Here is an 8,990-nt window from a genome sequence, read left to right on the forward strand (position 1 = left end):
CTACTACTACACTATTATACTATACTACAACTTGGCCCAATATTCTTCTTGGGATTGGTGGTAAAAGACCCTCTATTCTCCTTTTAATTCTATAAATACGTACTCTCCCCCTTCATCATCCCTCCTTCCACTTAAACCTACATACAGTCCCTCCAAATTTACATATTGTATGCACATGAATTTGTGCACACAACCCTGTATTTTATAACATGTATTAGGGTTAGAGATATGGAGTAGAATTACTGAAGCAACTAGGTCCTGAAATGGTTGTCTAAGTGTTCTTCCACAGCTTTCTTGAACTGCTTCTCCTCATCTTAAATAAATTCATCTGGATCTACAATTTGATGGCCTTTACAGCAGTTCAATATAGCTGTGGGAAGACACAGAGAGAATCAACATACATCTATTTTCTTTAACAGATTCAAACCAATTATCTGCTGCATGTCTGGTTTATAATTTACTTGATCTGTTTAAATTTTGTTTCTAGGTTATGTTTCACACAGTTTTCAGATCTGTAATATTCTCACCAGTTTGTTCTTGTTAATTCTTTTCATTTTCAATAATCAGGCTTTTCAATATCTGTTATAACAAATATCGAGATGAGCAAGAATTCAGAATCGAACTCAGAACCAAACAAGAGATAAGCTGTTACCTAAGTTGCTGTTGATTTTGCTTTCATTTATCTGATTCAATTTCTGACTAATATTGGATCTGTACTTTGCTTGGTTGTTTGGTGACAACTGTTATTAGTATAATAAATTAGTTTCTGAATATATTACACTTTACACATACCTGATTTGGAGTATTCTTATTTGGGGTTTTCAGTCTTGATTATTTATTTAATTATTTATTTCTCTATCAGGTGTAATTTACCACTGTATATATCTCTTTCTCCCCAAACGTCAGGCTGAAAACAACTTCTTACCTGATTCAGTAGAAAATATACAAACACCTCTTTTTACATATTAAAATTATTTAAAATACATATGTCATATTATACTGTGAATACGTAGAGTTGTATGATTGCAGAGTTGTGGTTAATCATTTGTTTGCCTGATTGGATTACATCTAGCAGAGAAGCCAGGTCTTGCAGTTTCACTCACGCACATGCAGAGTAATTAATCAAGACAAGATTGAAAATATATGCTTAATAGCAGGTGATACCATTTTTACTTGTTTTTGGACACTAATTAGTAAATATATGATAATATATTGAGAAAGAAGTTTCTAAAGTTAACTTAAGACACAATTATCTAAAGTGATTATACAGTTTCGTCTATAAAATATATATAAAAGTTGAATGATATTTTTGTAATAATTAAATTAACTTCCTGCATTTTACACAAATAATCATGATTTTGTATTAAAAACTGACTTAACTTTAGGTAATTTTTTAAATTAGTTAATTTTAGAGCATCTACAATGCTAAAAAAATTCTTGGCTAAAAATCTAGATGAAATATTATAAATAACATTATTGGGATTTTATAAAAAAAGAATGCACTCCACAGGGACACACCAAACATCTCCAATGTGAGAAAATTCTTATCTAAAAATTTATGTAACATGTCATAAATAAAAAAATAGAAATATAATGTGATGTAAAAAAAAGTTACACTCCAGTTCAATGAGACATTAATGTTAGCTAAAATTTTAGTCAATATCATAATATTGGTTATATTTCATGAGACTTATAACAAAACTCCACATCATTTAATATCATATTAAAATTATATATTTTATTTATAACAATTTAAAATAATAATAATATATAATTTTTAAAATATAACCAACAATTATAGGTAACCCAGTTGAAAAGCTCAACAAATTTTAGATAATCATTATTTTATATTTTTTTAACTAACAGTTTTATCAAACACCATTGCAAATGCTCTTAGTTAAAAATTTAGTCAAACTCTTGATTTTAGCCATATTTGTTGAATGTGAAATATGTAGCCAAATGTCACATAATTTGTTACCATATCAAAATAAAATAGTTCATTTATAACATCTTAAAATAATGATAACATACTAGTTTTAAAATATATCTTTTATAAGTTCGATAAATTTTAAATAATCAATATTTTACACTATTTAGTCAATTATTTTAGTCAACGAGTATCGAAGTTGCTCTTAGTAATTTTAAATGATATATTGTATCCTAAGATTTTGTGGTAATTAACTTATTTTCAGTTATAATCATAAATAAATGTATAAAATCTACATAAATTCCCAACAATTAAATTATATAATCATTGAATTACCGAATCTAATAAATATTAGTATAATTTTTTTTAAGAACAAATATGTTAATTCACTGATAAAAAGCCATACGACATCTATACCAATAATCGAGTCAAATAAACAGTATATTGTAATCGACGGTTCTCATGAAGAGAAAATTAACTGATATTTTGAAGATGATGTATATACAAATACAAGTACTCACTTCATGCATTCTCGTTGAATAAGCTATTGTTTGAGCTATCTACCAGAATTGTGATTCCATACAAAATTTCATCACTGAATGAACACCCCCGCTTATAATTAAGAAGCAAAAAACAAATCTTTTACCGAGAAAAGAAAACAACCTGAAAATACAAGTTAAAAATCTAAATATAACAAACAGAAATAAATGAAAATTTTAAAAAAAAACTTAGATCTTTACAATCAGAATCACAAGGTCGGTCGTAAATTCTCACTCCAATAAGCTCCATTTGAATCGAAGAAAAAGCCGGTCCAAAACACCGATAATGTAGATCCAGACAAATAAATCAAACCTAATCAAAAGGATATAAATTTTTCACCAATAAGAAAATTATTGTGTTTAAGAAAGAGGATCTCTCGGGAAACAAAAACCTGTTACAACAAACAAAATAATTTCATCAAATACATCCAAATTGAAACCAAATTCAAATACATTGCAGTTGCCTATGTATTAATAACCGAGCCATTTATTTCCTTTTAACAGCACCGGTTTTTTTTTACTCTGAACTAACTACTACTACTACTAATAATGAACTAAAACCAAAAGATCCTTCCCTGCAGAATTGCAGCTACGGTTCGTACAAGTAGCTCTGACCATGCCTTACTAATAGGCTATAGCTAGCGGTACCACCAAATTGTAAACGTATAGAATCGAACGGGACGGAGGGAGTAGTAATTTAGAAGGCTAATTTTGCCTCCGTCCCGTTCGATTCTATATGTTTACTATTTGCACGTATTTCGAGGTTTATGTAAATGTATAGAATCGAACGGGACGGAGGGAGTAGTTTGATAATGTTTTCTTCAAATTATTTTTTTTGAATAAAAGTTTAAACATGAAACTTTTATTCAGAAAAAAAATTAAAAAAATATTGTGGAATTCTGTTTTAAATGAGTATTAAAAAGCGTACTGAAAAGTAACGTCTAGAAATTAAATGGGATAGAGGGAGTATAACTACAACATTATTTTACTCCAAAAATTACACACACAGTTTACACAAGAAATTAGTTCCTTAGGGGAAACTAAAGGAGCTTCATTATGAAGAGCAACCAACTTGTAAGTTCTGTGTTAAGTAACGGGAATTCGAACCCGAATTGCCTAAACCGAGCTCTGATATCATGTGAAGTAAGCAGATGCACTAAAATCTTAAAATAGTAGAGTAAGGTCACAATATAATTTTATACTTTTTAATAATATGAAATCTTAGAAAAAAAGCTTAAGGTGTCACGTGTCATTTTGGGTCCAAGTCGAAGAGTGGATGATGAAAGCGGAAATAATAATTTGTTCGAACCTGATAAAGTTAGTTTGAAAAATGAATTACGGATGCCCATCTAACATCTTAATTTACATAACAATAATTTATGTCTACAATAAAATAAATTAAATAAGAAAATTTTATCTCATATAAATAGAGGTGGCCAGACGGCCGGTTTGGCTCGGCACGCACGTGAACCGGCTCACCTAAAACTCGCTTGACTCGGCGCGTTGCGTGCCGGTTAATTATTCGGCATTAACCGCCTGTAGAGGCGAACCGAACACGAATCAGGATTGTTAAAACTGCGAACGGACCGGCACGGCACGCGAACCAGCCAGTGTAATTCGTAAACGAATAAGAGTCTGACTTAATCGTTATTCGGCCTGTGAACCGCCTGGCCCGTGTTAGTAATCAACTAACTAAATTAAATCATCACTCCTTGAATATCAGCAAGACAGCAACAGTGTAAATCATCACATGATTTATTGTGCTTTTTATTAAAATAATTAATTATAAATATTATTATATTGAATTGGTGGCTGATGGACAGGAAATGGAAATTGGTAAATATAAAATAATGATGCAGCTCGCCTCGGCTCGCCAACTCGGCACGGCCCGGGCTCCTGTTTTAATAAATCGCAGCATGCAACTAGTACAATTCTATAACTCGTCTAAACCGCGAGCCGTTCACGGGCTCTCATTTCTTGAATCGACACGAGCCCGGCACAGCTCGTCTAGTTAAGCGTGCCGTTCACGAGTCCTATATTAGCTGAATCGGCCCGCCTAAAATTCGGCACGGTTCGTTCGAACCGCTCGTTTGGCCACCTCTACATATAAATAGCATAATATTTTGATTGAATTGATTTCACCTTGCCCCCATCAAATTGGTGAAGAGAATTGAAGTTGTCATGTGGCAACAAACAAAACAGTTGTACATTACACTGTGTGCCTTTGGCTGTCATGCCTAGATTCAGATACTAGGCTCTTAGCCTAGCCACTCTTTTTGCATGATTAATTTACACACCAAATATGCACAGTAGCTAATTATGTAATGTACCTAACAAACACCAACTCCCACCGTTTGGTTTTTTTTAATAATGTACCTCCAACTCAACTATTCGCGAACAAACTCAAATTCAGCTTATTAAGAGCTCTGTTCGTCTCGATTTTTCAAGGACTTGATATCGAGCTCGAACACAAAATTGTGTTGGTTAAGAAAACGAGTTTGAACCGAGTTTTTGACATATTCGGATAGAGTTCGGCTCGGCTCGAAAAAATATTTAAAAAATTAATATTTTATATATTGAATTATTATGAATACTATTCAAAATTTAAATCAATACTTCTCAATTATTAAATTGTATGAATATCCAGATATATATTTTAGTGCCGCATTCGTTTACCGAATAAATCACTGTCGAATGAGTGACTAGACCCTTATAAATTATAATCATGTAATTTTTCATGTTAAATTCAATTGCGAACTTTTTTCTAGAATATATTTTATTACAGAAAATGATAAAAATCCTAATTTTCCCCATAAAATTTTACAAATTTGATATATCACATGAATAATTAGCAATCTTATTAATAATAACATAAGACCTCAACTGCATTTATAAACGCACACGAACCAAAATTAGCCATCACTTCAGAGCAGCAGTACCCCAGTGAGGACCAAACTTTCTTGGCTCATGTTTTGCAGTAAGATTTGTTGCTTGGTTTTAAGATGAAATTAAATTTTACACTAACTACAGTAAAGTTTTCATCTTATTTTTTGTGAAGTTTGTGGTTATTACTTTCTAACAGTGCTTCTGTAAGAGGGTCAGGCTCCTTATTTTCAGTGATGCTGTTGGTTTGAAGTAAAACAAATGGTGTTAAACACGGAGTATATATTGGCGTATTTAACAACATTTTGCCAGTTTTTACATTTTTTTATCTTTTTTTGTTGTCTCATGTCGTTTTAGAAGTCCATATGTATCGTGAGTTACGAGGTTGAGTTTATTAAGCATGCAGGATTATTTTACGCAAAACATGATTTTCTGTCTAGAATTTGAAATTTTTGTTTTTCACTAAGATTAGATATAGAAATTTTAATAATTATGTAAATTTGTCTTCATAGAAATTTAGGTCAATCAACCTTTGTGCAACCAACATTCTAAAACTCAAAAATCGGTTCTATTCGATCACATTTTTAAAATCAGAGTAATCGACCGATTTTCCAGCTTTTGACTACTCTGTATCGGGCTGACTTCCGATTTTCCAATATTTACACATGTACTTGTTCAAGTAAACCGATGTTTGTGACTAAGTATTTCAGAGATGAGCGCGATGAGATAACTCAAGTGGTTAAGGGCTTATCCCTTGTTGTCCCAGATTCTTGGTTCGATTCTCGCTCACCCCCGAGATTTTTTAGGATATATATAGTAAGATTTCAGAGATATTAGAGATGGAGATTTGAAGTAGCATCGATATTTCTCATAAACCAATTAATGACAAAATTAATATTCCCTACGTCCCACTAATTTCTCAACGGTTTCTTTTTGAGACGTCTGTGTCATTTATTTACATTCAAAAATTTTCCTAAGATAGTAAACCTTTATAATACAAAAATTAAGTACATCCACCATTTTACTTTTTTTTTTAACTTTTTACTAATAATTTAAATTTTTTCTTAAACTCAGTTTCTCGATTCAATGTAAATAATTGGACGAGACAGATTAAATTTATACTAATTTCAGTTTAACTTCAGTGATGTACATTTATAAACTCGAATTTACTAATTCAATGACGTATTCGTGTAAGGGGTCAACAAGAACACGTTCATCCACAAAAATAAAATTAGCGGTTTTTCAATAAAATATTAAGATATAAATTTGTATATTTATAAGCGCCCCCACTAAAAAAGGTCAAGTGCCTGTATAATCTACTAAATCTTTCATAATTTGACTGAAATTTATTTTTATTTATATTTACGTTATAAATTAAAAATTAAATGGTTGAAATTCTACTTTATAGCACTTAAATATGAAAAAAAAAATTGAAAGCCTAGTCAAGGTGATAAAAAATTTAAATTTAAATTTGAATCACCGACTTATAACATACTCTTTTAAGTACTTGGTAGCTCGAGAGAAGTCAAATTCTGGATCCACCGTACTAGAAGAAACATGTCAAAGAATTGAGAAATGAGACGGTGCGATGTAAAACGGTAAATAGATTCCCGATCTATCAAGCTCAGACAAAACTTAACCTTTTCGAGGAAACGTATGTATGAGATCAGGTTAAAAAGTAAGAAACCCAAAGCAATAACTTGAACTATCAATTATTGATCAAATAAAGCTGGATCGAAGCAGGGAATCTTTTTTCTGCAACATACAAATACACACGATCTATAAGGCAATTTTATCTTTGATATGTTCGAATTAACTCGATGGCATGATTTCTAAGCCATGCCGGAGGTGAAATATATAAGGAAAATCCGGACTCTGGTAATTTAGCTGATCCGCTGGTCTAAACGGATCTGGTTATTTTGAACGAAATCTGACCCAGTTCGGCCGATTTAAAAAAAAAACCATGCCCGGCCCGGTTTCAAAAATCTGGATTTTGTAAATCTCGGTCTGATCCGGTCTTTATGCATCTTACTACCTGCTCTGATACCATGTTAAAAACCAACTCATCTAAATTTTTAAAATGTTAGAAAAATAAATAATGCCATTTTCAGGATTTGATATCAGTATTCTAATAAGGGTCATGTTCCCCGATAATCAGGTGTCAGTTAAACTTTATCTAATATACTACTCAAGAGCGTCAGATTTATATTTCAAGGGTACATATTTAAAAAATAAAATTAACCTTCCGCAAAAAATATCCGCGGAAAGGTAATTTTTTTTTTAAACTAGGCTCTTGAAATAATGATCTAAAAATTCTAAAGCGGTGTGTTAAATATGACTTAAATAACACACTATTATTAGGAATTGGCACTCTTCTAATCTAATATATATTAACCGTAAGATTTTGTTTACTGTTAATCAAGAAGGTATATAGTAAAGATAAATGATACCTCTCTTTTCCCTTTATTTACATTCCCATCTGGGCTGAAAATTCTCCTGTGCAAACTGTACTATATGTTAGTCATGTTTGTCTCAAAACGTGTTGCAGTAAAGAAACAGAAAAATGTTAAGACAGATATTTTTCTGTACTCTGTGTTTCTTTATTTTTGTACTATGATATAGTAATAGGTGTAATTGGTTGTATACTTTGTATGTAATTCACCACCAATGTACATTAGCATTACCCATCTTAAATTCTTAACATAAATCTCATTAAAAGTTAATACAAACATTAAAGAAACAGAGTCTTTATTGATTGTAAGATCGGTCATTATACGAAAATAATAGGTAGCTATTGATTAATAACGACCGACAAACATTAATTGTGTATACTATGATCGTTTACTTTTTCTGGTCACAATTCATGTTAACGGACAAAAAACTTAATTCACGTGTCAGTATTGTTAAAGAATATAAGATTATATTCGAATCTTCTCCTACCAATTTAAGGTTTTAAATGTACATTAGCATTACCGATCTTCAATAAATCTCATTAAAAGTAACAACACTACGGAAACAAATAAGGACTTTATTGATCGTAAGCCGATCATTATAAGATAAAAATCGGTATCTATTGATTAATAATAACGACCGATAAACATTAATCGTGTTTAGTCTGTTCGTTTAATGAGATTTATTTAAGATCGGTAATGCTAATGTAAAAATCGGTATCTATTGATTAATAATAACGACCGATAAACATTAATCGTGTTTAGTCTGTTCGTTTGTTTTTTCCGGTCACAATTCATGTTGACCGACAAAAAACTTAGTCTCATGTCAGTAAAACAAGAAAGGCCCCAACTGACGTGGAAGGGCTCACCAAATGACAAATAAAAGTCATCCGTGAGGAGGTCGAAAAAGCCCATATTTTTTGTAGTGAAAACCATATTAAATTCTTAATGTAGTAATGTTTGTCATATGCAAGGAGGTCGGAAAAACCCATGTTTCTTGTAGTGAAAATCATCTCATTACGGTAAGGTGGGTGGGTTGAAAAAGCAAGGCCGAGGGAGAGACAGAGAGCAATAATCTTAAAACCGAAGACACTAGAGTCACGAGTGCGTGAGTATTTATCTTCGCATGTGAATGATTGAAGGTTTGGGGAAGGAGTAGCTAGAGAAGGGGGAAGGAAGGGGGTATGGAAG

This window comes from Apium graveolens, chromosome 3 (genome assembly GCF_009905375.1).
Source record: "Apium graveolens cultivar Ventura chromosome 3, ASM990537v1, whole genome shotgun sequence".
Lineage (NCBI taxonomy): Eukaryota > Viridiplantae > Streptophyta > Magnoliopsida > Apiales > Apiaceae > Apium > Apium graveolens.